Source organism: Cupressus sempervirens, chromosome 8 (genome assembly GCF_028749045.1).
Source record: "Cupressus sempervirens isolate cs-2001-9-10 chromosome 8, ASM2874904v1, whole genome shotgun sequence".
Taxonomy (NCBI): Eukaryota; Viridiplantae; Streptophyta; class Pinopsida; order Cupressales; family Cupressaceae; genus Cupressus; species Cupressus sempervirens.
Genome location: NC_143125.1, coordinates 162,834,872 through 162,840,871, shown reverse-complemented (window position 1 = coordinate 162,840,871; position 6,000 = coordinate 162,834,872).

Below are 6,000 nucleotides of genomic sequence, written 5' to 3'. Positions count from 1 at the left end.
CACATTATAGCCATAATTGGCCACACTTTACAATTGTAGTAGTGAAGATTTGTGGGTGTCATCCCCACCCCAGTTTTACCTTCTCGTTAGAGGTTTTTTGGGTAACCAAATTTATTGCGTTATGTGTTATTTACTTTATGCTATGGATGTGATGCATGTTAAGTTATTTTAGTTTATATGTTAAGTTATGAGATGGAAGTTGGTGATATGATTTAGAGGCAAAAGTTTTAAGTGTTGATTCACACCCCTCCCTCTTAGAACTTACTTTCTCATTGGTATAAAAGCTTTGTTCTCTAGAAAGGAAAGTTTTGCATCTTTCAAGGTAAAATCTTGAAGATTGAAGTTTACAAGTTGGAAAAGAATGAGAACCAAAAGATTGAAATACAACTTTCCCTACATCAACTCAAGGAGGCAAGAGATGAGTTGCAACATTCATTGAAGAGATGAAAGGAATTGGCTATTCAACAAAATGACACTTAATATCAAGAAGAAAATACTACTAAATTGTTTGAGGGTGGAAACTCAAATGAATATGATGAAACTATTATATATTTGATGGAAAAGAATGGTGCCCTAACTAAAGAATTCAGAAATCTCAAAAGAGAACAAGAAGTATGATCAATATTGCTCTGTGAGATATCTAAAATGAAAAGGAAGTTGAGGAAGACAAAGTCATGATTGAAGAAGACAAAAGAATACTGACTAATAGACTTGAAGAGAAGACATCAAATGTGCAAAATCTTGCTAACATGCAATTGGATACAATGAATCAATTGATGCTTGCAAACCATGAATTGAATAAAAAGGACATTGAGATCACAACCCTAAAGTCACAAATTGATCTATTAAAATGAATTGAGATTAGAAAAAGAATCCATTAAAAGATTCAACAAAGCAAGTCAAACCATAAAATAATTTGAGAAATTGATGGAATCACCAAGACCTAATAATGATATTGCTGGATTGGGATACACTATTACTAAGGAAGGAGAATCATCTAGAAGTAGTGAGAAAAGGAATAACAAAGGTAAGAACTACAAACCCACTTGTCATAATTGTGGAAAATTGGGTCATACAACAAATGTTTGCAAGAGAAAAATTGTCAACCATAACCCCAAGCAGAAATATAGAGGATATTGCTACAACTACAAAAAATAAGGACATCAGGAAAATGAATGTAAGACCAAGACCATGAGCACTTAGAGATTTGAATGTATATGAATGCAAATCTACAACCAAGCGGATATCAAACAAATAGACAAAGGTACACCAAAATGAAAATTTCCATGATTGGGACTACAACACAAGGTACAAGTGTCACTATTGTTAAGAATATGGACATGTTCTTGAAAATTGAATAAGGACACATTTTAGAGGAAACTAAAATAGATTTTTGAGTGAGATTACATGCTTTAGTTGTCTCAAGACTGGCCATGTCAATAGAAACTATCCAACTAGATCACCAATGTCAAGCAATAAATTTAGTAAAGGTAAATAAAAGGTCAATGTTGACAAAGTGAAGGTAAAAATGAACAAGACATGGAGAAAGAAGGAATATTGTAGAGCACCAAGTTTATATGAGGTCACTTCATCCAATGGATGAGGTGATCACATTATCCCAAACCAGGAATTAAAATGTATGTGTGGAACTGACAGTTGAAAAGTTATATTATACATCAATTCCAAATATGAAAAGAATATATTGTTGGATACAATTGTTCAATTGTATGTTGACTTTGATATTACACAAATGCATATCAGTTATTAGTTAGAGTCTACCGAGCTTAGTTGGTCAGCAAGGAAAAAGACAGAGTCTACCGAGCTCAAAAGGTTACCAAAGAAGATTTATAGCGTGTACCAAGTGTTCTCAGACCTTATCTTGTGTAGACAGTTGTTACCAAGCTTACAAGAATAACAAAAGAAATTCAACATCTACTGAGCTTACTTGATCATCAAAGGAAAATGCGACAGAAAATAGTTCTTACTTAGCTCTCATGGTCAGCTAAAGAAATTATGTTCTTATTGAGTTCACGTGGCAGCCAAAGGATTTTGTAGAATTTGTAGTATTAACTGAGTACAACTGAAGAAGGACTCATTCAAAACCCCCTATAAGTTATGGTATGGCTACAAACCCAATGTAACTTACCTAAAGGTATTTGGAAGCAAATGTTACATTTTGGAAGAATCCAAAAAAGGTAAATTTGATGCGAAGCGTGATGAAGGAATATTTTTGGGATATTCTTGCAAGAGTAAAGCATATAGATGCTTGAATTTTTCTACTCACAAAGTCATAGAAAGTGCACATGTGAAAGATGATGAGTTTGTAGAAGGAACTAAAGAAGAAAGAAAAAGGGAACCAAAAGACTACAAGAGATTTGTTTTCATTGAACCTGATACAGTGCTAGGTACACCTGTCAATAAAAAATCTTCTACTCCAGAGTCCTCAAAAACCGAGTTGCAGGAAGTTCAAACCAAGTTGCAAGAAGTTCAAATCGAGCTAATGCCTACCAAGTTGCAAGGACCCGAGTTGCAAACAGAAGCTACCAAATCAACAACTACCGAACCAGAAGTTGAAACACAAGATGATAACAATGCAAGTTATTCAAAAGGAAAGGAGCTTGTGCTAGCCAAGTATGTTAGAAGGCATCATGCACTAGATCAGATCATTGGAGATAAATCTAAAGGAACTATGAAAAGAAGTAATTTGAAAGGTACTTGTTTACTTGCTGATTTTGAACCTAAAGGTGTCAAAGATGCATCATAAAATGAAAGCTAGATTGAGGCTATGAATGAAGAGTTAGAGTAGATAGAGAAAAAAAAACATGGACTCTTGTACCTAGGCCTAAAGACAAAAATGTGATTGGAACTAAGTGGGTATTTAGAAATAAGCTAAATGAAGATGGTAAGGTGTCAAGAAATAAAGCTAGATTAGTATACAAAGGATACTCTAAAGAAGAAGGTATAGACTATGGAGAAACTTTTGCTCCTATTTCATGATTGAAAGATGTCATAACCTTACTTGCATATGCTGCATACAAAGGATTCAAAGTTTATCATAAGGATGTCAAGTCAGCATTTCTCAATGGTATACTGGATGAAGAGGTTTACATTGAACAAACTGAAGGTTTTGTTGATCCAGATAAGGACTTGGTCTGCAAATTACATAAAGCATTATATGGTCTAAAACAAGCCCCTAGAGCATAGTATGAGAGATTGCATAACTATCTTATTCAAATTGATTTTCAAAGAACTAATGATACTAGTAGCTTGTATATCAAGGAAGGATCAGATAATAAGATTGTTTTGGTAGAAATATTTGTAGATGATACCTTGTTCATAGGAAATGATGATCTTTGCAAAGAATTTTCATAACAAATGAACAAAGAATTTGAAATGTCAATGTTTGGTGAGATCAAATTCTTTTTTGGTCTTCAAATTCAGTAGAATAAGAATGGCATCTAAATTAATCAATCTAAATACATCAAGGAGATACTGAAATTTTTTGGTATGGAAGATTGCAAACCAATTGGGACTCCTATTTGTACTGGATTGAAACTTACCAAGGATGATGAATGAAAGGAAGTAGATCAGACATTGTATAGATCTATGATTGGAAAGTTATAGTATGTAGTGCATACAAGACCTGATATTGCCCTTTCAGTTGGTATTGTAGAAAGATTTTTAGCAAAACTAAGAGAAAATCACATGATGGAAATCAAAAGGATCATGAGATATTTGAAAGGCACTGAAGATTATGGATTATGGTATAAACTTGGAGAAAAACTAGATTTAAAAATATTTACTGATGTAGGTTGGGCAAAAAATATTGATGACAGAAAGAGTACAAGTAGAGGAGCTTTCTTTCTTGGAAAGAGGTTGGTTTCTTGGACAAGTAAAAAGAAAAATTGTACATCCCAGTCCATAGAAAAGGTAAAATATGTTGCAGCAGCAGTAAACTATGCAAACACTGTTTGGTTTAAACAATTATTGGAATGCATGAAGGTAGAGATTAATGAACCATTTGTCATATTTTGTGACAATACAAGTGCAATTAACATATCCAAAAATCCAATGATGCATTAAAAAACTAAGCATATTGCTATAAAGTATTGCTTTGTCAGAGAATTGGTGTAGGGTAAGGAGATCAGATTGGAATATGTCCATACAAAAAAACAAATTGCTAACATATTTACAAAGCCTTTACCTAAGAATGCATTCTTCTATCTGAGAGCTAAGTTAGGGGTCATTCCCCTATCAAAAGCTCACTAAAATATAAGTTTTAGTGATGCATCAACAAGAACAAAATTGATGATCTATCAGTTGATGCAGCAAAGTAATGAAGACATTGCATATGAATCAGTACTTAAGGTACATTGAAATTTATTTTGAGTTGTGTTGTCTTTGGCATGTGTTTTCAAAGAGGGAGAGTTTACTATCATATATTTTTAAAATTTGCAAGAAAAAGAGAGTCTATGCAAGAGGGAGAGATTACTATGAAAGAGGGAGATTACTATATTTGAGGAGTTTTGTGGAATGAAATGCAAGAGGGAGAAGCATTCTGTCAGAAAAGACTTGTTTTCAAATTTCATTCTACTATGAAATGTTATGTTGCCATCAATGCCAAAGAGGTAGATTGTTGGATACAATTGTTCAATTGTGTATTGTCTTTGATGTTACATAAATGTCATATCAGTTATTAGTCAGAACTACTGAGCTTAGTTGGTCAGCAAGGAAAAAGATAGAGTCTACCAAGCTCAAAAGGTTTATTAGTAAATGTAACTTGTAATTGAGGCCACTTGACAATTTATAATGTATAAATAAAAGGTCAAGTTGTGGATTCTAATTGTAAGTAACAAGTATGCAATGAGTTGATTGTGTGAAGAGATAGTGCAAGTGAATTTTGAAGAAGGATCAGATATCCTTGAGGAGAAGCAAATTTGTATTCGATCAACGAGGATCTATTGAAGCAAAGCAGAGATCTGTATCAACAAAGATCAATTGCATCTCATTTAGGTCACTTATTGTTACTTTCTCACTATTGTAACAATATTTCCTAAATCTCTTAATAAAGTTGGTTTAACAACCATTTTGTAAATCCTCTAACAGGGTGGACAGTTCAATTGAATTTTTCTAAAGACCTCTAGCAAGCCTACTCTTAGCAAGGTGATTAAATCCTCTAATAGGGTCACACCTAATAGTGTGTTTTGTAACCTTTAACACGGTTGGCTCCTAACAAGGCTCACTTTAGAAGAGTAAAAATTGATAGCTAGTTACTTGGTGGTTTTTCTCATATTGGATTTCCACGTTAAATCTAGTGTTTCTTGTGTTCATGCTATTTAATTTTGCATGCATGTTAATAATTAATGCTTAAAAATTATTAACAAGTTAATCTACCGAGTTACAAAATTTTTGTGAATGTTTACTGAGTGACAACAGTAAGTAACCTGTTCGACATCTAAGGGATCTGTTGATTTTTTTTTGTGGTAAGTGATTCACCTCCCCTCTCAATTACTCCATCTATAATTCCAACAATTGGTATCAGATCTTTTGGTGCTTGCAGGAAAAGATTTCAAGGATCTAAGCTAAAGATCAGGATGTCTTACAAGAGGGAAATTCCAACACTCTGCAGGGACAACTTCTCAGCATTGCAGGGATTGATGAGACTTCATCTAGCTTCCATTAGAGATATAGGACTAAAATATCTAGATGAGGCATATGTAGAACCTACTGGCACATTATCTGTTGATGATATTGCTAAAAATAAGACTCACAACAACATGATGATAGATATTGCATTTGCCTTAAGTTATGAAGACTTTGATTATATCAAGGATTCCAAAACTGCTTTTGAAATGTGGAACAAGCTAAAAGATATCTATGGAGGAGATGATAATGTGAGAAGAGCCAAAGCAGAAAGTTTGAGAAGTCAATTTGATTAGATGAGGATGAGAGAAGATGAAAACATTGCAAATATGTTGAAAGAGTTAAAGCAAGTGTTAA